This window comes from Balaenoptera musculus, chromosome 17 (assembly GCF_009873245.2).
Source record: "Balaenoptera musculus isolate JJ_BM4_2016_0621 chromosome 17, mBalMus1.pri.v3, whole genome shotgun sequence".
NCBI lineage: Eukaryota > Metazoa > Chordata > Mammalia > Artiodactyla > Balaenopteridae > Balaenoptera > Balaenoptera musculus.
This window is the reverse complement of record NC_045801.1, coordinates 65,123,697-65,149,296: the sequence shown is the minus strand read 5'-3', so window position 1 is coordinate 65,149,296 and position 25,600 is coordinate 65,123,697.

Sequence of the window (25,600 nt, the reverse complement as noted above, 5' to 3'; positions counted from 1 at the left end):
AATCCTCTTCTGGCTTCCCTATTATCCATAGGGGAAAATGTAAACTTCTGACCTTGTTTACAAGCTCCTTCATGTTCTGGCTCTTACCCGTCACCTGGCCTCATCTCCGTCCATAGCACTGGGGCTTCCTGAGTGAATGCAATCTTTCCCAAACATGCTGAAACCATCACTTTTCTGTGCCTTTGCTCATGCTGTGCCTCTGCTTGAATTCTGCTTCTTTTCTTTCTCCACTTGGCAAACTCCTTTGTACATGTCTATGCAGTGGTCTGTTTTACAGACTGTAGAAAAGTTCCCCTGCGCTAAGGCCACCTCAAGGATGTCTTCTGAGGGGACTCACTGAATTCACAAAAGTCCACTTGAAAACCCCAGACAAAAAGAGGGACAAAAGAATGAAATATCTCCATAATAGTAGCAAATAAGATGTTGTCCCAATATATAAGACTACTCCTTTCATTGCTGGCTCTAAAGTGAGTCAGTCACTATTGCAGGATTAAAAAAACTGTGCTTAAGTATGGGCTCCTCAAGCCAGGAGTCTGAAATTTTAACCTCAGGTTTTCTATCCACATCAGCTGTCAGGGGTACTCATTATAATAATGCTCTCTGCTTGCTGGACCTATAACCTGTATCACATTGTCACATTCAAAAACCATCTGTGTCTCTTGTACTTTCAGTTGCATTTTCTGTGAAGATTACTCACCTTCATAAGGTTCTTGGGTCCTCCAGCAGGATTCTTTCCATACTTTTTATACCACCCTTGAGAACATGAGTAGTCATCAGTTTATGTGCCTGTCTCCTATGACTAGACTATATGCTCTTCAAGAATATGAACGATGTCTTGTTATTCTTGGTATTTTCAATGCCTGAGGAAAGGGGCCCTCAGTAGCATATAGAAACCCTCCATCAGTATGTAGAATAAAGAATGGATGGGTGGGTATATGAAGGAAAGGATGTGGCAGGCAAGTCAGTGGTCAGGGTAGGTGGTATAAGTTTTTCAATGTCCATACACATAGCAATCAGAATACTCTATTGCAAGATGATAGCATTGAACCACAGTTCAGGAAATAACAGTGGAAGCTCTTGGTTTTATCACTATTAATGTTTACAAGAGTAATGTCTTTATGAAATTAATCCTTATTCTTGATATGGTAATATTTAAACATTAAAAAGGAGATATAGTTGAGAATAACAGGAGAAACTTTACTAGAATACAAGCCTGGCTTATGCATGTAGTGGTTAAACCATGAGCACCTAACGCATACTTAGTGTTATTTGAGAAAAGGGGATGAACAGGGCCAACTAGGGGAAGAGGTGGTAAGCTAACAGAGGAGAAAAGGAAAAGCAGTGTGCCAAAGAAATGCAGAAGACGCTGTTGTAATAATAAAGAAACACTTGCTACTAAGAAGAAACTGGGATGGAGGACAGGAATGAGGGAAGGAATGAATATTTAGAACAGAAAGGCAGTAAACTAAGTGAAAAAATGATAGGAATTTCTGAAATGAGTGAGAAGATATTGCAGGCCCTAATTGCAGACTGATTTACAGAGCACTTTCTTATACATTGTAAATATACATTATATGTTGATGTTTCTGAACTTTATGACAGTGTTTCCCAAACTATGTTCTGTGGAACACTAATATCGTCAAGATGGTAATAGTTGTTTCACTGGAAAAATATTCCACATACTTTATAACCAAACCTTTTGCAAATTCATTTACTCAGAGATTAAAGTGTCTGAGAATTTTAAAAACATTTCCCCCTTTTTTAACCCAAATTTCCCCAAACTGATCTTTCGTCACTTCTTTCATGAAACATCTACTGAGACATCAAAGGATGAGAGTTTTCCCCAGAACACAGTTTGATATATTTATTTATGTATTTCATTTAATTCACTTTAAGGAAAACCCCAAGTGTGACATGGAAGTTAACTGTTTATTTCAACCAATCTTAATTTTTAATAATTATGGAAACAAAATATGCACAAGCAACTTACTATTTGAAGCTCAATTTTCTTCTCTTCGGTATGATGATGGATGACTGCCTCACCATCTTGTGAGGATGAAGGGGAATAGCACCTGTGAAAATGCTTGGAAAAATTTAGAACAGCTGCTGGAAGGCAGCATGGCCAGACCACCAGACATGTGTCAGGAGACCTGGGATGCCTGGGTTTGACAACTAATCTTGCCATTAAGGGTGTGGATTTAGGAAAGTTATATGTACTTTCAGAATTTCACTTTCACTCATGTATATGTATATGAATATCTCATACATATACAAGGGACCTGGTCTGAAAGAGTTATAAGGTCCTGAGTTGGAATTATTTGACCATAAGCTGAACACAAGATGGGATACAAGATAAGTGTCCAGGGGTGAGAAGTAGAAAGCAGCTGGGAGGGCTACAAAGTAGAAAGGAGAGCTCACAGGGGAGAGAGGAGGGCATTGTTGACCAACTCTTGCTGGGCGAAGAACCTCTTTGGTGCTGGGCAATGAAACCAGGATTGGAGGGCCTTGGGGTGGTGTCTCCTTTCCTGTCACCACCCACATGCTTATCATCCCTGTGTCAGCTCGTCCCTATATTGGCTGCCTGTGATGAAGTCTATCCCTCCTGGCTTAGGTCATGGGCCAGTAGCCACTGACTCTGTGGCACATAGGAAACCCTCTCCACTTCTTTTTAAGGAGAATGGTCTGGAACTGGTCTTCTATCTCTCACTTATCTCAATAAGATTGCACTGAGCTCCAGGGCCCATTGAGCCTGGAGCTGTAGACTTTCTCACCATTAAAACAGGTTTATGGCCTGATCGGTGATTTGCGTTAGTGTAGGGCCATCTGACTGGGTCTTTTGTGCCTAGTTTCCCAATTTTCTCCATCTTCCCAGGGCCCTGGTATCTAGTTCTTCCTTCCATCTTTCTGGAATGACTCGAGAGATTTGAACTTTCATCTAATTCCTGTATTTTCTTTTTCTGCTAGGACTTAAACCAAAATCTGATTTTCAGGGGTTTTTTTAGGACACTTGGCATTTGACTGTGTGGTCTTACCATAGCCTAAGGGATACTCCTAAGCACACCCCATGGGATGGAGATATCTGTTGCAAAATAAAAAAAAGCTTAAAATGTTATTATTATTTTTTATGTTCATGAAATATGTGCAAATGACAAAAATTCCTGATACAACTGGTCAAAATTTATTGCCTTTCAGGAAAGCAATTTTGTGGCCTACCACCTATACTTTAATTGATACCTAGAATCACTGTCACCTTCAAACCTGGGTGCTCTTCCTTGGTTTGTTCCTCTACATTATCGCTACACTATTAGCCAGGGTCAAACTTCCCTGCACTTAGTATTGAAAGACCAGAGTATCCTTTCTGCCAAACTGTCAGGCTCCAAAGTTAGTTCCAGCTTGTTCTCTTCTCCCAGATGGCCCACACGTATGATTGCTAGCCTTCTGCAAAGAAGAAGTATGGAGGGTACAGTGGAATCACATCATATTCACATTTAAGTGAAACAAGTCCAACTCTAGGAGTTCAGAGTGATAGGGTGGAAATAACATCATAGATTCTGCCCACCATTCCACAAATTGTTTATGCATCGGAGTATGAGCAGGAAATGGAAGGGAGAAATCTGTTTCCCTTAATCAGTCTTAGTTCCCTTTTGCTTCTCCATGGTGTGGGCATCTCACAGGGCTGAGTGTGATTACTGTATTAAAGATATAAATTTTACTTACCACATGGTCCTTAAGTGTAATCCAATTTAATATTTGCTGCTCAACCAAAGAAATAGTCACCTGGGCCAAAGCTGCAGGAAAACTGATTCTTTTGAGAGCAGTCTCTGAGCATTCCAGAGCATTCTGTCCAATAGAACATTTTGTGACGATGGAAAATTTCTTTAGTCTATATAGCGTCCAACATGGTAGCAAGTGGCTACATGTGACTATGGCATACTTGATGTGTGGCTAGTGTGACGGAGGAATTTAAATTAATAAAAATTAATTTAAACAGCACAACCTCATGCTACTATATTGAACAATATGAGTTTTCTATTTCTGTTTGGCAGATGACCACAAACTCAGCAGTTTACACACACGCCCATTTATTAGCTCACAGTCCTTTAGGTCAGAAGTCTGGGCTACCTTGGCTGGGTTCTCTGCTTAGAGTCTCAAAAGACTGAAATCAAGGTGTTGGCTGGGCTGTGTTCTTGTCTGCAGGCTTGGGAAGAATCTGCTTCCAGGCTCAATTCTCATTATTGACAGGATTCAGTTTCTTGTGGTTGTGAGACTAAGGTCCTTGTTTCCTTGCTGGCTGTTGGCCAGGGGTCACTTTCAGTGGATAGTGGCCAATCTCTGGTCCTCCCACATGTCCCTTCCATCTGCAAGCCAGCAATGGCTTAGCATATCCTTGGGGTGCTTTCAGTCTCTCTGACTTCCCCTTCTGCTTCCAGCCTGAGTAAACACTCTGCTTTCAAAGGGTTCACTTGATTGGGTCAGGCCCACCCAGATAATCTGTGTATTTAAAGGCTAACTGACTAGGGATTTTGCAGATGCAATGGTACTTAGATTCATGTTGGATTGAATAACCAGGAATGGGACTCTCAGGAGGCCATCTTCCGAATTCTGCCTATCACAGCCACCTTCTTAAGATTCCCAATGACAATTTTGACCAGGCTTGGTTTTTGTAGCTCACACTAATTTTAGAACCCAACTCCCAAGTAAAATATGACCTCACAGTACATAGAGTAGCTTCATTGCTTTGGTTTTAAATTCTTTTCTGTTCTCAAGAATCACATTAAAAATGTAGACACCTAGGAGTTGGTGGGTGGGGGATGTAGGTTGTGTGGAGTAGGAGAGTGTAAGCCTATGTCTACTAAGGCTTTAACTCTTCACACTCTAGTTAAGATTAGGTAACATATAGATGAGACGGGCTGGCTGAATTGTGGGGAAGGAGGACGGAGAGCCACCTGAGAGTCCTGGGAGGGAGGAGTCTAAAGGGAGGACATCATGGCTACCAAAGGATGACTTAATTCGTCTCTCTCAAAGTTATCTACCACTTCGTTGTTTGGGCCATAAGTTGCTGCTCCATGCCTTCGCATATTTTGAGAGCTGTTAAGGTCAACATAAAAACCATGACTTGTTAAAAGAGAGAGATCCCTCAAATCCCTTCGAAGTGATATAGGTCTGTGTTAATGGAAGCATTATGTTCTGAACCAGAAAAAAAAATTATTTCCAGTGACTTGGCACTAGCCTTGCCTGAACATATTTCAACTGCTTTTAGTTTGGGATACCACATGTTGAAAAAGAGACAAATTAGGGAAAATACAGAGAGCGGCAACCAACATGATAAAATGTCTAGTTGAAGGTTCATGGCGTGGCTCAGGGGATTGGTAATGGGATATAAATCCTCTCTCGTCAGCACTTCATTTTTAGCAGTGTCTATCTAATGGCTGTCATCACTGCTTAGGCTCAGAGACCCGCCTGGGTGGAACTGACAGGGTATGTTGTTCAGAATGTTGTAATTCATATTCTGAGAGTATCATCATCAGAGCCTTTTTAACCTTTCCGGTGAAGAAGTGAAGGGTTAAACACAGAGGCTAAGTCAGCTATTCACTTTGACCTGAGCTGGTTAGTTCCAAGTTCAGCTGGGTATATGCTAATTACTCGGCATAGTAGACTTTGCTATATTTGAATTAGGATTGAGAGAAATTCTTTTTCTCAAGTTTAAATAAATATCCACAGTCACTGAACTAGTTCAAGAAGTTTGCAATCTGCTTCAAGGTTAAGTTAAAACAATTAGAATGCCAATTTATTTAACTACAATGAGAAATACAATGATAATCTAAACGTCAATGCTTGTGTTGATGAGATCTGTGCCTTCAGTCCCTATGGGAAGATCTCCAGTGGAAGCCAAATCATGATCAGGACGTTGCTCTGTCCTGGCACTGTGTTCTTCAAACGATTCTAAAATAGCTGGATGTATCCATCTACAATTTTTGATCGAGTCTGGATGACTGGCCAGCTTGCTTGGTGGAATGAGGATGAGGCCTAGGATTCACGAGGCGTCGGTTTTAGTCTGTTATTTCATCTGTTATTAACTCATTAGGTGATGCTTGGTAAATAGGTAAAATAAAAACAAAAACTGGTAATAAATGGTCTCTAAGACCTTTTTCATATAAAATTGTTTGATTTTATGTATATGCTCTAAAGACAGCTACATAGATAGTTAACTGTCTTAGTTCTATTTGCTAAAGACCTTAAGGCTTTTTACAAATATCAGTCAATTCAATAAACAATTGTTCATGGCTTCCTATGTGCAAATTATTGGAAGTAGGCATGGTCTCTTCCCACAAGGAATTTACATGACTAATTAAAATATGAATATTGTCATTGTGAATTAATGCAAATATTAATAGCTATGAATGATAACATGAATATGATAGTATAGTGTAAATAATGACTGATGACAATATAAGACAGAATTAAATAAAGCCAGCAATAGGGGTGCAGATGTCTGTGGGATAGGATATGGAGTAGGGAAAAATATATTTCATTGAGGGCGATTAGAGGAGAATTCATAGAGTATAATATCTGAGCTGGACTTTTAAGGATGGGTATGTTTAGCAAACCTGGAGAACCACTGTTCTAGGATCAAAGTTGGTGTTGCTGTAATGGGATGGGAATTTCAGCTTGCCTGGTAGGAGAGGAGGATACAGGAAGAGGCTAGGGATACAGCAGCTTCAGGGCCCTCAGTCACACGGACCACTTCTGCAGTCTTCTATTTGGGCTGCCGTAACAAAATTCCACAGTCTGGTGGCTTAAACAACAGAAATTTATTTTCTCACAGTTCGGGAGGCTGGCAATCCAAGATCAAGGTGCCACCCTGGTTAGTGTCTCCGGAGGCCTGTCTCCTCGGCTTGTGGATGGCCACCTTCTCTCTGTGTCCTCTCATGGCCTTTTGTCTGTGCATGTGTATCCCTGGTATGTCTGTCTCTTCTCGTAAGGACAGCAGTTGTATTAGATCAGGGCCTCACCCTTATGACCTCATTTGACCTTAATTACCCCCATAGAAGCCCTATCTCCAAATACAGTCACACTGGGGGTTAGGGCTTCAACATATGAACGGAGGGGGTACACAATACAGTTTATAACAACTTCTAAGGCTCTGAGAGGAGCCCTAACTTTGAGTTCACATGATCATATTTTTTCTTCGTGAAAAGTGAGGTTTTTTTGTATTCTTTAAGAACACCCTCTAAATGGAATAGGTTTCAGGGCCCATAAAACCTGGGTTCTCCTTCTGCCTGGGAGCAAGATATTCATTAGGTCCCTTGTTCAGCAGGAGAGGTAGCCCTGAGTAGGTATGCTGTATGGGGGGAGTGGGCAAGTGAGAGGTTCCCCCATCATCTGACATGGGGGACATCGGGGCTGATGTGAATCCCAAGTTCTGATGAAGCTATGAATACTTTTAGATTGGAGGATCAATACATAGGAGTTAAATGTGTGGGTCCACAGCAATCATCCCAATTTCTTGATCCTATACCACTAGTGTCAAAAGGAATCAACACTAATGGAAATCCAAAGGGAATAAGACATAATGGAGCAACACTAAGGGCATTTAGGGCATAATACTGTTATCAAAGTTGGAGGAAAGTGTGGTCAGAGTTGGTTGGAGATGAAGTCGGAGAACCATTCTGATTCTTTTTTTCCTGACATAACATAAATATAAATTAGATTTAGGAGAAGATTTCTTGGCCTCAGAGTCAGGAGAACAGTTAATGTTAGTAAAGGATGAAGACATTCTGGGAGCAGGGGCATGTATCCTATTTCTGTTTCTTCCTTGAAAGTCCTCTAATCTTCCTCCTGTATCACGACTTCTTTTCAGAATCACTTGGGGGACTTGTGAAAAATAAAGATTCCTATGTCTAATCCCAGACTGAAATGAATCAGAATCTTTGGCGGGTGGGACCCAGAAATCTTCATTTTGAAAGTTCAGACTTGATTTTTTTACTCTTTAGAGATTGGGATTTACTGTCCTACATCCACAGTACAGTAGAGTACAGCTCTTAATTTGTATTTCTATCATTAATATCTATTAATTATAACAACACTACTACTCTTGAAGCACTTATTATGAGCTCCATATTGTTCTAAGCAAGGCTCACCTAATTTTCATGGTAAACCTTCATGGCAGATAATATTACTTTCACCTTGCAGCTGAGAAACCAAGGCTCAGAAAAGTTAAATTTCTCAAGGCTGCATAAGTAGTATTGGTCAGAAAGTGAAGGGGATAAAGGAGAAGGAAAATTTGATAAAATATATTAATTTGCAAATATTTCTGTTATGTAAAAAGTACATGAGATTTATATATTGCCTGAATTGTGCGGCTGTTACAATAAATATTAACTCCTAAGACCCCCACCTGCTTGGGTATTGCTGGGCTATACTGATAAACTGATATTCTGATGAAATGGAATGCCAGGAAATTCCAGGCACTTGTGGCAGAAGAAATAAGATTTCATGCACTTCTCTTGCCAATGCTAACATCCCTCTATGACACTTATGAGGCTATGGGGACTTGTTTGGTTGAATAATGTTCACATTTTTGGTTTGATAAGAAATTTGGGTACTTCGAGAATAAGATATATAGTTTTGGAAAATATGAATCAAAACCTATCGTGTGATAATCTATTTTATTTCGGTTGTATATGGATCAATAAGTATGATGTTTTATTTTTGTCAAGCAAAACAAAACAACTCATAGTCAAAATGCATTGGGAAAACTGTAATACTCCATCCTCTAGTCCTCCACAGTTCCACTTAAAAGAAAATAATTTCCGGGCTTCCCTGGTGGCGCAGTGGTTGAGAATCTGCCTGCCAATGCAGGGGACATGGGTTCGAGCCCTGGTCTGGGAAGATCCCACATGCCGCAGAGCAACTGGGCCCGTGAGCCACAATTACTGAGCCTGCGCGTCTGGAGCCTGTGCTCCGCAACAAGAGAGGCCGCGACAGTGAGAGGCCCGCGCACCGCGATGAAGAGTGGCCCCCGCTTGCCGCAACTAGAGAAAGCCCTTGCACAGAAACGAAGACCCAACACAGCCATAAATAAATAAATTAATTAAAAAAAAAAAAAAAAAGAAAATAATTTCCATTCAACGGACCAAACAATATAATAAAATTTCTTGAGGCAACTCTTGCAATTACCATGTAAGCTTATAACACAAGCAATGTGTGTATTCCTTCAACAAATTTGCATTTCAAATATACAAAAAGAAATAAAATAGCCATGTTTATTATATTTAGACTGACTGGAAACCAATTATAACAAATGGCAAAAGAAAAAGAGTCTAAGTCAATGTAACTCATTTTAACAAGTGTAGTTCTCCTTAAATTAAGAAGTCAATTATTTCATAGATGTTTTATTCTGCAGATGATGAGAATAAATATTTACTTTTTAAAATATTTATTTAAATATAGATTTCTAGTTTCTAAATGTTTTTCTAATTTTAAAATATTTCAAAATATATTGAAAAATAAAAATAAATAGAATTCACCTGCCATCCCTCCATTTATGTTTGGATTTTATAAAATAAGGAGCTAGAGACTTCTTCCACCATACATTTTCTCTGCCCAGGGTTAAAAACTATTGGCTAGCTATTTGATGTATATCATTCCTCTTTCCTAGATTTCTACTTTATATCCATATATATATTTGATACCCTAAATTAGAATATTATTAAATGTATTTAACTAGAATCAGTTTTATTTAATAAAAATGTAGTATGGACATTTTCTAAGTCATTTCATGCAGGACTTTTTAGCTCTTTAATGGCTGTAAATTGTTACTATTGAACCATTTCCCCTATTTTTTTTATTTTAATTTTGATTTTTTCCCCAATTTAATTTCACCCTCTTTTTGCTATTGTAAACATTTTTTCAATGAATAGCCTTGCAAGGTATGCACATTTCAAATTTCAATAGATATTGACAACCAAATTACTTTCCACAAAATTTGTATATTTTCCCCGCGTATTTGTATTTGTATATTTTCCCCACGTTTGCTGGCACTGGCTATGAGCAATCTTTTTAATCACTGACAGTCTGCTGAGGGCAAATTATATTCTGTTTTACTTTGTGATAAACAACTGGATGATTCTAAATGTTTTCATATATTTAAATTTTTTTCTGTTATGTTTCTAAAAGGTACATGTGCTGTAGAGTTAAGAATAAGAAAAATAGATGCTTAGATAGGACTAAACAGCCCTTAAAATAACTGCCGTTCACATCTTTGATCTCACATTCCGTGCACCTTTTATTTGCCAGGATGGGTAATTAATTCAAAATATTGTAAACTTTAACCTCAGTTTTTGCTTCTTCTATAAAGGGGACTAGATACAAGAGAATAAGTAATTCTGCTTGTTTGAGAAATTCAAGCTGTTTTGTTTTGTTTACCACTTGTACTTTGTTTACTGGGAACAGTCTTCATCTTTATTGCCTCGTATTATATATTATATTTTTAATTTTGAAATCTACATGAAACACCAAAGATTATGATTTTGGACAGTTTCTGACTAGTGTTATTCATTTGAGCTTTTTCACTTGTGTTCTCATAAATTAAAACAAATTTTTTTCTTTAAAATAAGTTATTGGATCTTGGTGGATAAGAAACTGAAATGAGATGCTCTTTACTCAATCAAACCCGCAAATACCTTTGCAGGCTTAGTCATAAGACCCAGCACGGAAATAATACTTGTCTCACAATCAGGTCAGAAATGATAACTGAAACCATGGAATCCTTAAGATAAGCTACCTGTGTAATCAGGGGAAATAGCTGAAAGCCTAATAGAAGGCTTTGTGTTGGAGGACAGTGATTGAAGTTCAAAAGGCTTAGGAGAGGTCAAGTTGGCAATGTCAGGTATTTCCCCAAGTTTACTTCATTCAATTAAGTTGGAACAATCTGCTCCTGTGAAAGAGTTAGTGGCTTTCCTTACACTGGGGGGCCCAGGCAAAGGGATGCTTGGTTTCCTCTGTACCAGAAGCTATGTCTAGGATAATTTTTAAAAAGAGATTGAGTTGATTTTCATGAAGTCTCTGTGGGAAACTTACGTGCAGTACAATGACTGGAAATCTTGTGGGTTTACTAGATACATTTAAAAGGGATGGAAGATGCAGTTATTTATTTGCATGTACTAGCCAACTATCACAACTTAATTCTTTTCAAACTTTTGTTGTTTCTAAATGGGATGACCATTCATGCGTCTGCCACATTAATTGAGCTGGTTTTCTTCCTGTTTAGTCTAAACTACTGTTGATTGCTTTGACCCCTGCCCAGATGAGGGAAAAAATGCCCTGGATTGAGGGCTTTCTTAGGAGTGCCTGTACTCTCAGCTCAAGGCTGCTTGAACTGGGTGGATTTTAGGGTAGAAAAGTGCCTCCAGTTGATTCCTTAAAAAGTAAGTTTCACATGCTTACAATTTTGTCTTTTTTCTTGGTATGTCACTTCTTTTTCCTTTTTGAAATGTACCATCTTATTTTTTAGTTGGAGTAATTATTTTACAAACAAGAGTGAACTTTGTGGAGGAATAGAAATGGGACATACCCTGACTGCAGCAAATGATCAGATTACAGAGATAAATTGATACATGAGAGGTTCCGGAATACTGGGTAATTATGGTACATACCTCCAGGAAATTCACACACACACACACACACACACACACCACACACACACACCCCCAACATTAACCCCCTGCATATGTGTGTGTATGTGACTATATAGATTTTGATTATAAGAAGGATTTAGGAGATAAAACCTATTTTTAAGTTGAATAGCATTAAATGTCATTATCAATGTGTTTATTACAATTTAAGATATATTTCTAAAAGCCATAATTCTAATAACTTTTCACTAGTCAGATACTGGGCAAAACAAATATGGACAAAAATGATTTCATCCAGTGCTAACGAAATGATTTCATCCTAAACGTGGCTAATTGTTAGATTCACTTGGGCATACTCAGCCCTCCTGAATCAGAATCTCCAAACCTGGGACCCAGCAATCTATAGTTTAACAAGGTCTCCAGATGATTCTCAGAGTCAGCCAAGTTTCTGAAGCCTAAAAAAAGGTCAGTCTAGAATAATAAGTTAGTTTGTTCTAATTAGTTTGATGTTGAAGGAATTGCACAATTTTCTAAAGAACCATGAATGCATGGTTTTGGTAATGGATATGAACAGTATAGTAAAAATTGCCTCATTGGAGCTTCCCAATATAGTCCTCTGACTTATGCATTGTGAGTTCCATTTTACAGATGAGGAAATTGATATTGTTAAAATAATTAATCATAAGGTTAATACCTAGGAAAACCCAGATTCAGCCCCAAGCCTTCTGGCTACATGTCCAGGACTCCCAGCACATTGACTTGAGGCAAAAATCTTTAGAAGCCTTTTCCAGTAGGATCTCTAGTTTAGGTCTAACATCTTGTCTTTCTGTCATCCCCCAAATAACTGTTGAGGTCAGTGTTATTTCAGTTTAGAATACATTTCTTGAGTTGCTATATGCCTAACTTTGAGTTGGATGATGGGTTAGGCCTCAGAGGAATGAGTTTTTCCCTCCCCTCACTGGGGAGATGAGCTTTACTTGGGATAAGAGTAGAAAACAACCGTTTAAAGTGACTAAATGTACGTTGTGGACTTTCAGTGCAATAGCAGTTCAGAGGAAATTATTTTGGGCTAAAATCTGGGGGGAAGACTCCAGGAGAAGCAGCAGGATTTCATCTGGGTCTTGAAGAGTGGGATTTGGGAAGTTCAGAAGACATTACAGGTATGGGGATAGCATGAGCAAAGGAGTGTGTGTGTGTGTGTGTGTGTGTGTGTGTGTGTGTGTGTGTATGTGTATTTAGTCAAACTCAGTGCTCAAGAGAGCACTGGTTCAGCTGAGGAGCAGTGAGAAAGAGGGCACAGGGTGTAGAAGATGCGGCCATGCCTCATCCTTCAAGGAGGCCAGACTCTGTAGGGCACTGAGATTGTCGAGTTAAAAAGTGCCTTTGGAGTCATTGCCCTCTTCTTATAGGTGTTATTTATTATTCTCTCATGTATGTGCTCTCAGCCCCCAGAAAACACCTTAACCTAATGCTCCAAAAGTCTTTGTCATTGTCCAGAATCAAATTAAGCACAGCAAATATGACCATTGCTGTGAGACACCCATGGGATTTGGGATGTCGAAAGACACAAAAGCTTCAGCATAATAGGCAGAGAAGCAGCAGGTTCCTGGGATAGGACTAATTTTTCTCTAGCTGTTTAGTAACAGGTGGTATTTATCTAAGCAGACTGCCCTGGGCAGCTGGTTGATGGGTTTTTCCAGCTGGACATCTTCTCCCCATTTAGTGCAACCACACCTGCTTCAGACAGCAAACAAGAGCCTTTCTCATCTCCAGTATCTACATGTGGGGGGCTGGGGTATAGATGAACCATTCAGCTTCCAGCTGTAGTGTTTCATGATGTCCAAGGAGCCCATCTGGCCTCCGACCAGAAAAAAAAGAGGTTTTAGGTTTGGAGGTGGGCTTTTTTTTTTTCAGGCAGTGGATTTGTCCTGTTGGGTTGCTTTCTTTTAAAAAGGGATTTCATCATCGGCCGCTATCATGTGATCAGATTTATCCCTCATTAAAACTTCCTTTCCTTGAAACATGCACTGACACGACTGTGGCTGTCCCTTTGAGCTTTTATTGTACTGCGTTAAGGAATAGTAGAATAGTCTCATGAAAGATTAATCACTTCCTGTAAGCATTTTGTACCTGCAGACAGGCAATTACTGAAATATGTCCGAAAGAAAACAAGGAAAGACATTAAAATGTATCGGCCAGGTATTTTTTTGGCAGTGTGACTACAAAACTTGCTTGGGTGCCAGCTTTTCTGGAGCCAAAAAGAACTTCTGTGCTGAGTTAATGGATCATAGTTTGTTTTGTACATGGGTAGCAAGGTTTTCTTTGTAATGATAGCCAAAACTTTGACACTGCACAGGTATTTCTCTTGAGGCTGTACAAGTGTGTGTATTCTTATTTATTTCCCTGTCTAAACTGAATGATAAATCAACCATTTGGACTAAATTCAGTCCTGGCAATTTAGAGAACCCTGTGTCCCCAGTGCTGGGGCTGCCAGATAGTAGGTGCTCAATAAATATTTGGTGACCAACAATCTCTATTTTATAGTTGTCAAGGGGTTTACAACAAAAGTGTGAGATTTTAGGGGATGTCGTAGCCTCAGCCCTGAAAATCTCCCTAACCAATATGGTACTGGGTTTACCTTGACTCAAAACCTGCTATTTACCAACTATGTTCCAGCCTCTGTGCTGGAGGCTGGAGATAAGAAAAAAAGACACTATCCTTGCTTTTGAGAAGCTGAGAATTCCTGGCAAGGAAATAGTAGTACAACAGCAACATCCAAAACAAAAACAATATTTATTGAGCACTTGTGTATTGTAGACACTTAAGCCCTTTGTATATATTAATTCATTTAATCCAGAATGTTTACTATTATTATTCTAGTTTTTCAGATGTGTAAACCAAGGCACAGAGAGTTGCACCTTTCTGTAATTTATCCAAAGCTAGTAAGTGATGGAACTGGGATATGAATAAAAATATAAAACCAAACATTGAATTTGTGGAGTGCTCTGATGGGGTAAGGACAAAGTGCAGAGAAACGGCTCCCTCCACTCAGTACAATGGGGATCAGGGAAGTTTCAGCAACAGTTGATGTCCAAGCTTTTTCTTCGTTACCTCTACTTTCTGGCCCTGGGATCTGGGATCTGGGTCATCTGTTTCTCTCCAGATCTGGTCCCAGGTCTTTCTAGGACCTTCACCACAGACAGGGAGCATTGTGCTCTATATTGTGACATCTTTCTGCTTATGGCTTAACAAATTATTCAACTTCCAACAGCTCTAATTATGTCCTGCTGTAGTGGCAAGAATGTGGATTCTGGAGTCAGACACACTTAGATTTGAATTCTTGTCTCTTCCATTTACAAGCTGTGCCATGTTGAGCACGTTACTTAGCTTCATAGGATTAATTATACTCATTGCTTTGGTCTGTTTAAAGAATTACTTGACATAATATGTATAAAACATCCATCATATAGGAGATGCTCAATAAATGCTAGTTTTATTTCTCTTGTAAGACTATGCCTTTTTTTGGCCTGTTTCTTCCAGCACCTAGCATGGCTCCCACAAATAGTAGATGATGAATACATGTTTGTTAATTTGATTTTATGGGACAGGAGAAATAATTGATGTCAGTGTTATATTGTTAAATCATCACACGCACAACATCTTCCTGGAAATTTTTCTCTTCCCCTCTCTTTCCCCCATCCACATCTGCCTTCCCTACTTAGTTTAAATCCTACTCGGCTTTCAGGTCTTGGCTTAGATATAATGTCTCCAAAAAGTTTTCCCTGCTTGAGTGAGGCTCCCCTTCTCCCTGCTTCTGTAGCACCTTGGGCAATAGGAACTGTGGGTGCCAGACAAGCTTTATTATTACTTTTTTTATTGAAGTGAAATCCATACAACATAACATTAACCATTTTATTTATTTATTTTTTATTGGAGGAAAATTGCTTTATGATGTTGTGTTAGTTTCTGCCGTACAATGAAGTGAATCAGCTGTATGTATACCTATATCCCCTCCCTCTTGGACCTCCCTCTCACCCCCCACATCCCACCCATCTAGGTCGTCACGGAGCACCGAGCAGAGCTCCCTGTGCTATACAGCAGGTTCCCACTAGCTATTTTATACATGGTAGTGTATTTATGTCAAACCTAATCTCCCAGTTTGTCCCACCCTCCCCTTCCCACCCTGTGTCCACATGTCTGTTCTCTACGTCTATGTCTCTATTCCTGCCCTACAAATACGTTCATCTGTACAATTTTTCTAGATTCCACATGTATGCATTAATATATGATATTTGTTTTTCTCTTTCTGGCTTACTTCACTCTGTATGACAGACTCTAGGTCCATCCACATCTCTACAAATGACCCAATTTTGCTCCTTTTTATGGCTGAGTAATATTCCATTGTATATATGTACCACATCTTCTTTATCTATTCATCTATCGTTGGACATTTAGGTTGTTTCCACGTCCTCGCTATTGTAAATTGTGCTGCAATGAACATTGGGGTACATATGTCCTTTTTTTTTTTTTAATTTTATTTATTTATTTTTGGTTGCTTTGGGTCTTCATTGCTGTGCACAGGCTTTCTCTAGTTGCAGCGAGCGGGGGCTACTCTTCATTGAGGTGCACGGGATTCTCATTGTGGTGGCTTCTCCTGTTGTGGAGCACAGGGTCTAGGCACGTGGGCTTCAGTAACTGTGGCACGTGGGCTCCGTAGTTGTGGCTTGCAGGCTCTAGAGCACAGGCTCAGTAGTTGCGGTGCACGGGCTTAGCTGCTCTGCGGCACGTGGGATCTTCCCATAGCAGGGCTTGAACCCGTGTCCCCTGCATTGGCAGGCAGATTCTTAACCACTGTGCCACCAGGGAAGCCCCATGTGTCCTTTTTAATTATTGGTTTTCTCAGGGCATATGCCCAGTAGTGGGATTGCTGGGTCATATGGTAGTTCTATTTTTAACCATTTTAATGTGTACAATTCAATGGCATTCAGTATCTTCACAATGTTGTGTAACCACCACCTGTATCTGGTTATAAAAGATTTTTCATCAGCTCAAAATAAAACTTTGTATCCGTTAAGCAATCACTCCCTATCCCCTTCCCACCAGCCTTTGGCAACTACCAATCTTCTTTTCATCTCTATGGATTTACCTATTCTGTATGTTTCATACAAATGGGATCATACAGTATGTGATCTTTTGTGACTGGCTTCTCTGACTTAGCATAATACTTTTGAGCTTATAGCACGTATCAGTACTTCACTCATTTTTATGTCTGAGTAATATTCCATCTTAGGTACCTAATACATTTTGTTTATCATTATCCATTGGTGGACATTCGGCTTCCTGTGAATTGTGCTGTTATGAACATTTGTGTGCAAGTATTTGATTGTGTGCTTGTTTTTGATTTTTAGGGTATATACATAAGAGTGGAATTGTTGAGTCATATGGTAAATCTATGTTTAACTTTATGAGCAACCACCAGCTTTATTATTTTCTAATTTCAAAATGTTGTCCAAGTCCAACCTAAAGACAAGTCCAGGATCTGGAGTTAACTATACTTAGGGAAAGCCCAATGCCAGCAGATCTTGAAGACGTTGGTTCAGGGAAAAAAATACCAAAGATGGTACACATAAATCTATTTTTGTAAAAATAATTTTTCTTGTGAGAAAGAAAAACAATATATAACAATCTGACTGTGAAACATCATAATGGGGGAGAGAGGAGTAACCAATCTTAACCCAGCTCCCTGGATTTCTCCCAAGGCCCCAGGATTAACTCTTAGCATCTGGGCTCTCTGAGATTTCATTGTTTATCTGGATTCTTCAGGTTCCATTTTAAAGAGCATCAACCCAAGCCCAGTAACTGGAGCACAAAGTCCTATCTAGCACAGAGAACTCAGATTCTGACTTATTGAGCAGGTACTGTGTGGAAGGCACTGAAGCAGGTGCAATTTGGGGAGGATTTCGATTGATTTTGTTGTCTGTTCCTTCAGTGGAGAAAGTGATAATTTAAGTGAAATTATGATGTTTAGATATAAAAAAATCATTAACTGCGCCAGGAAATGCATAATGATGCCCCATGAGTGCTACAGAGGGGTAGAGGCACAGGAAGAAGCAAACACCTCACATGAGAATTATCAGAGAAAGTTTCAATAGAGAAAGGGGACTTGAGCTGTTTTTAAAGATATGTAGGATTTATATCTAGAAAGGAGAAGATGAAGGTTATCTCCAGGTAAGAGGTGGTCTGAGGTAGGCTTCTGAGTGTGGCTGTGAGTTTGGTCCTGAGCAGGTTTATCATTTCAACAAAATCGACAACAAAACACAATCATTCCAGAGCAAGTGAACAGAGACAGAGCATCTGAAGAGGGGAATAAATTTCCTTACGAAAACAAAGAACTAAATCTGGGTTGGAAACTGTGGCCAATTCAATCTGATGAGGGAGGTTTACTGCTTAGAAACCCCAAGTGAAGGAACTGAGTTTCTTGGAAATTGAATGTCTCCTCCGATCTTAAAACTAGATGTGGAAGTGGTTCTGATTGATAATGGTCTTAAAACTTCTACATTCTTATTACAAGTCTTGGGAGTAATTGCAAATGCTACCCCTGTGGAAAGTTACCGCTCTCTCTCTGGACTCAGAGGTATGAATCTCCCTTTGATAAATTGTCTGTCTAACCACAAAACCAGTATTTGCTTTTGTTCTATAATTTGGCTACTTTCAGTTCATGATTATTAGGTATTCACTTTGTTTTTCTTGGAGGGGCAACCTGGAGAAGTATAACCGTACAAGTTGTGGACTGGAAATAACAATCGATGTATCTGCTGAGAAAGGAATAATGTTTTCTCCCAAACTCTCTAACTGCCACCTAGATAGGAACCATGGTGCTCTTAAATCATGATTTCTGTCATTGAAAAGGGTTTTATTTTTTTCCATTTAGGTAATGTGCTTATTGAACAGTTCTACTTTCATCTATGACTTTGCCTAGTCTCTGTGTAAGTTAAGAAAGTGTCTTATGCAAGCTCTTGCTGTAATAGTGGGATCAGTCTAGTCCTAGGGTAATAGAGACACAAGATGTTTCCTTGTATCCTAGAAACACATCACCTTGCAGCTACTTAAAAAGTGATCATAGGTGATAACTATATTTGATTTTGTGGTTCCCCAGGAACATCTCTATGATCTGCCTGGATAAAATCTGGATTCAGATTAGAGTCCCTTTACGGCATTATGTTTTACAGGAGCCTTGACATTAATCTCTTACTTATCTTCCTTGGTAACCTAAAAACAGCCCACAGGTAAAGGAGTGAGCAATAGTCCAAGTGGCAGGGTGGGTTGGGAAAATCCTATGGGGAGGGGGGTGACTGCTTGTTGCAGTGACAGCTGTGTCCTGTGACTTTAAAGGTCTTCCCCACTGCAGTGTCATTTAAGAATACTTAAGGGTGCCAGCTGTGGACACATAGTCCTGAGGTTCAAACCAGGGCTCCCCTCACCAACTGTGTAACCTGGGATCAGTCATTCAGTCTGTTTAAACTTCAGTTTTCAGATCTGCAAAATGGGGATAATAGTATTACTGACCTCTTAGGGTTTTCATGAGGATTAAATGAAATAATATATATGGTGCAAAGAGCAAAGTGCCTGGCACATAATAAGCTCTTAGTAGATGGTAGCTGTTGTTGAGTTCTAGGTTCACATTCTGTGGTCAGCTCATAAGTCTTAGCAACTTTTTCTCTTATATTTCCATTTTAAATGGGAAGTTTCATTTTGCCAATATTTTCCATACTTTCAGTAAATATATGCATTATTTCAAAGTTTGGAGAGATTTACATTTCAAAAAATGGCTTATGTAGAGCATATGGGAATTTATAATAGAGCCTAGAAAATGAATGAAAATTGTATTTATATTGGCCAAATTAATGCTTGAAGGAAGGAAAGGTTTTCTTTGGCGCTGGGATAATATTTTCTTTTTTTCCCCATTTTTGTTGAGATGTAATGGTCATAACAGCACTGTATAAGTTTAGGGTGTACAGCATGGATAAAATTTTCAATCATTACTTACTGAAAGAGTTTAGAAACCTATTTAAATATTATCTGGGTGGTTTTGAGTTGTCTCCTGCTTGTCATTGACTCATTCGTTTATTCATTCATTAAAGTGTTTAAGATCTACAGGGTTCAGGATTGCGATAAATACTGTTTTCTAAACTTATGATTTAACAATTGTTGGCCAAATACAATTTAATAGTCAAATGACAAACTCTGGAAATGGATTAAGGCTTTTTGGCTGCCAGATGATCTTCCAAAAAAATGCTGAAGAATTAAAAGGAATAAACTAGGAGGGTATAGATTTCATTTTTCTTAACATACGTTTTGATTCAAAAATTAAGGGAAAACTGGGACAATTTTTTTTTGAAGCCAGTTTAAAAAAGGTAAATATTTGGCTGAATACAAAGTTATATCAAATTCAAATATTTACATTTTAAACAATGTCACCAACTGCCAAAAGATTTTTCCTTTTGAATAGCAACGAAAGGTTATAGGTCTTTCTTTACCAAAATCTGCTTTCTTCTTCTCTTTACCATGTGATTAACAGACCTTGAGGAAAGAAATTCTAAGTGAACCTTCATTGTTAAAATCCTGGGCTAGGAGCTTGGAGATTTGGGTACCATATTTCTAGATAAAGACTTATGAAAATTTTCAGAGATCAGGAACTACAGAAATGACATATTAAATTAAAGTCTAATTTTAAAACTTGATAATTTTGTTACTGTAGTGAATGCTGTTTTCAGATTTTTATTTTTTCTTATAATAGGAAAAATACTCTTAGTAAAGTTATATTCTGGTTAACTTTCTTATTAATTAGCACACATCAGTACTTTTAATAATTCGGGCTTGTACCTCTGAATTTTTTCTGAAAAGAATAAATAAAAATGTTTCATAATTGTCTAAACTTCACATAATTCGTGAAACCAACATGTTTCTCTGAGTCTTTGTCTTGTGCAGAATGTTCATCTTCCATGTATACATCAGGCAAACTTGTATTTCTCAGAGATTGAGAGAATTATTCCCCCCCCCCCCCAAATAGTTGTATTTCATTTTAGAGAGCTACACCCAAACCAGATTTTCATCTGAGGAAGGAGCTGTTACAGAAGTGTTAAAAAGAACAAATCCAGCTTTATAATCAGATAATATCCCATAAACAGTGTAAATATAATCCTCTAGCCTAAGAGAAAAACAATGGGGTTGTTCTAGAGAACAAAGAATTTTGCCAAACACAGGAAAACTCTATGAGTCAAAAAAACCCACAAATGATCTTTTCTAGAATATTAAGGATATAAAATTGTAAGGAAAAAGTACCCAGGAAAAAAGAGTAAATGAGAGTATTGGTCTTATTTGAGTTTTCAGTTCTTACTCCAGGCAGGGAAAATTCACCACAGCTATGGATCATGGCTACGAAGACCACACCTCATCTTTTTTATGATCTCAGTTCCCTGTGAGTCTCAGTTTACATCCTATAGCAGCTAGGGTTGAAGAAGGAATTTCTTTTCTCTCAGCAGCAGTTACATCTCTGCCCAGGAGCCACCTCTCTGCGAAGGGATGCCCAGCTAGCAGCAGCAAGTAAGGAAGAGTTTGAGGAGAGAAGACAATCAGAGTGTTCACTTACTATGAGCTTCAGAAGAAAGGGTCTAGGTTGTCCCTTTATATCACATCCCCCTGGCATACAACCAGATACACAGAAATCTGTCTGTAAAATTGCCCCCTGGGTCCATGTCTTCAGGCAGTCTTACAGTTAAGCCTATCTCCTAATGAAAGAGCTTCTCTGATACTATAGACAATTGCAAATGCAGGGCCACCTATGATGGATGGTCTGTTATTAAATCCTGATCTGTTGGGAATTCAACCTTAGGTGAAACAAACAATGCAGGAAGAGAAAATATCTGCCAGCATGGCCTTTGGTACAGATTATTTTCTTAAGGAACACTTAATGATTAAAAAGTGTTACAGTGATGTTTTGGTATAATTTATACCATAAGACTTTATCATTGTTAGTTTGTGTATATTGAATTTCTCTAACTAAACTCTACATTTATTATGGATCTTAGCGTGTATCTCTCCATGTTTTATTGTTGAGTATTTACTTAACTGATAAAGGTTTGTAGTAGATAGTGCATGGGCAAACAACTTATAGCAAGACCTTGGGCATGACTCAGTGTACGCTTGACGCCTGGAAAAATGACAACCACTGGGTACTGACTTGGTCTTATAATGCTGAGTAAAGTCTCATAGAATTACATGAGAAATGAAACTTGACACTTCTGGCTTCAAAATTTAATTTTGAAAAAGGGGAATCATGGCATCCCCCAAATGGCACATGTCTGCTGACTAAGCAGTGCAAGATGCTGTAACTAAATCCTAAAAGTGAAGGCTGGAAATAGAAATAATTGGAGAAAAGGAAAGAAAATTGTGTTAGTAAATTCAGCAACCACTAATCCCTGCTTTTTGATCAAAGGCGTCTAGACACTACCTAACTCCATTCTAGCTTTTATGACTGCTGCAAAGGAGTGTGCATTCTTATTATCTTATTTACAGTGTTAGAGGATGTCTGTGTAAACAAACATCTCCTGAACACTTGTGCATTTGTCAGAGTTGCCTGTTCTCTGGGCTTATTTAGAAATCTGATTTGGTGTTAACTAGCCTTCTTTTGGAAGCTACACTCAGCAGCCCTCAGACTTACTACAACTGAAAAACAGACATGCCATTTTGTACTTTGTGCTCTAGTTCTATCCTGTGTAAGGCATCCTCCAACTCCAAGTAACACTTTTCCAAGAGTGTAGCAGACACTACAGACATCTTACCTCTAAGACTCAGATTTTGGGGGGGACAATCTTTACCTCAAATATTTTTGTCCTTTTGTCCTATGTCATTTACACTTTTCATGTCCTGAGTACTTAGTTTTTGAAAAAAAAAATGATCATCATAAATAGGTGACCCCGTCTCTCCATTGGAAAGAATAACGTCAAACATTTATTTGAGAACTTATATTCCAGGTGCTTTGCATCTATAGTCCCTACAACAGTGCTTCAGACGAAAATATCATTGTCCTTGTTTTACAAATAGGCAAACTGAGAACTCAGGACGAGAAGTTACTTATCTGACCACAGTGCTAGTAAACCAAGAATTCAGGATTAAACTGAAGCCTGATTCTAAAGCTCTTTTTCTTATTATACGACTCTAGGAAGTGTTATTAGTTCAGGCCCGTCTTAGGAGTATGTTGAATGGAAGACCTCGGTGACGTGATCTGCCTGCGAAGGTCCGCTTCTCAAAAGTTTTTCCTCTGTCCAGGTACGTATGACACACTCCTTTGATGTAAAACGTTGCAACACTGGGGGAGGAAATGGAAATTCACATTCACAACTTATGTTAAATTAGTTAACTGAATTACCCAGCAGGACTCTGAGAATGGTATACAAGACTAATGGGTTTTAATACAGAGTGGTTCAGGAAGGGAAGCTGAGAACTTCAGCTGAAAGCTGAAAGGGGTATAATTTGAAGCTCAAGAGATTGTGTAGGGTCTAGTTTCCGCCACTAGGGGTCAGTGTGCAGGTGTCAGAAATAGGGGCCGGAGGCAGCAGTGAGAAAACAAACTCGGATCGAAATGGAAACTCTTTTACAGTTAGTAAGACTTGGCAAAGAGCCCCTGGCAGGTAAACCCCAAACTGAAACTATAAATCAGAAGTTACTTAAGATCAGGTCCATCTGAAGACCTGAACATATATCCTGCCTAGGTGAAGGCAGAATGTACTCACCATTATGACTGCTAACAAGTGATGCTTTTAAATGACAATGTGACGAAGTCATCTCAAATTTATTAAAAATTCCCTTATTGATTGCATTTTAAGGTGATCACATGACAAAGTGAATAGACGAAGGTCAAAAGAAAGAGCCAGACTAAGAGGTGTATTTTATAAATTATCAAGATTTAAGTATAAGCATCTCATTTTTCTAAATGAAAGAAGTACTCTTAAATGTGTTAGATAACTGTTAAAGGTCATTTCAATCCTTTATCTCATCATTCTTTTAGTCAAGACAAATTATACAGTGAGAGGAAGGTATCCAAGTGATGTTAAATATTTAAGAAAATATTTAACATTCTTCAGCAAAACCTCACATTTAGTTTTATTGCTTTCAGATACTTTAGTGTTACCTCAGCTCATTTGGGAACTATTTGTTGCACTAGGACTTGTATTTTGCAACAAATGCTCATATTCTTTTCTGTAAACATAGCTACTTGGATATTTTTTAATATGGTTTGAAAATCAAGAGGGTTTAAAACTTTTGTTAAAATAATTACTCCAGGAGATCTAATGTACAGCATGATGACTATAGTGAATAATACTGTATTGAATACTGGAAATTTGCTAAGAGAATAGAGTTTAGGTGCTCTTATCATGCACACACACAAAAGGTAACTATGTGAGGAGATGATACGTTAATTGGCTTGACTGTAGTAATCATTTCACTATGTATATGTATATCAAATCGTCATATTGTAAACCTTAAGTATATACAATTCTTATTAAAAATAAATTCAATCGGTCTTGGTTAAAAAAAAAAAAAGAAAAAAAATAATTACTTACTCCAGGAAACTGTGAGGTATTTAGATTTATTCTTATTTTCCTAAATATAAATACCTTCATTTCATGGTTGGGAAAACATATTCAAAATGGTAGTTTGCATCCTTCACGATTTAACAACAGGAGCATGTGTCTGCAAGAGAGCACATTGAAAGTTAATTGCTGTCTACTTGGAAAGCCCCAAGCAGATTTTGCCCCTGGCGAGATAATTTTACAAAAGTGGGAAGAAAAAGTGAGCCAGGCTGTCTCTCGGTCATTGCAGTGTCAGATGAAAGCTTCTCTCTCTCTCTCTTATTCACTATATATATATATATATATATATATATATATATATATATATATATATATATATATATATGATGAACTTAAGAGGCACACATTCAAAATGACTGTTTAGAACCAAAGCAGGAAAAAACCCATAACAGAACACACAGTATCATAAAAGGCTTCATCCGTGCCAGTGGATTTTGAGTGATGTATTTCTAGGGTCCTAAAGTACAAATTATCTTCTGGGTAAAATACCTGCCCGTGTGAGCTTTGACTTAACTTCATGTAGGTCTTTCAGCACTGGGACTTAACATTCTGACCTAACATTTAAGGTATTAATCCTAATTTTAATCCGATACCGAGGCTCTCTGTTGTATTGAATCAATTCAGGTTAATTCAGAATTATGTTACTCCCACCCAGAATCAATAGACCCACTGTTGGTTCTCTCCAAAGCTGACCACCCAGTTTTGTGAGAATCTGCAGTGAATTAGAAAATCTGTCATTGCTGGGGAGACTGGGCAGCTCAGATATGGTCTGTCATTCTCTCTGGTCTATACAATACCCACCTTTTGTCCACCGTCTCCTAAAGTAACCTGACATAACTGAGCCTGCCCGTCAATGAGATCTTTATTCTCCTGGAAGGAATGCCTCGCACACCAGCATTATTAAGAAATTTCTGGACAATGTTGAGTGGCTGAAGAATAATCCAAGGTTCTATTAAAAAGCCATCTGGGTAATTAATAGCACATTTGTTCTCAGCCTCCTCCCAATTTGTCCATTAGTGGAATAAAAGCTCAGGACAAAGGGTAATGTGGTTCAGCTATATTTTACAAGAATTCTTCAGGAAGTTGAAAACACATGATAGTTTTCCAAAGATACATATGTTTATGGGCTCCTAGAGCAGCAAATAGGAAAACCCATGAGCTTTAAAGTGAAGTTTTCTGCTGCCACTAGCTATTTAACTGAAGAAAACTGATATGGAATATTGACAATCCATCCTTAGAAATGACGAGCATGCTGCTGGTATGCCCCCCAAACGTGGACAGACTAGGATGTCTCCGTCATATTTAAGTTAA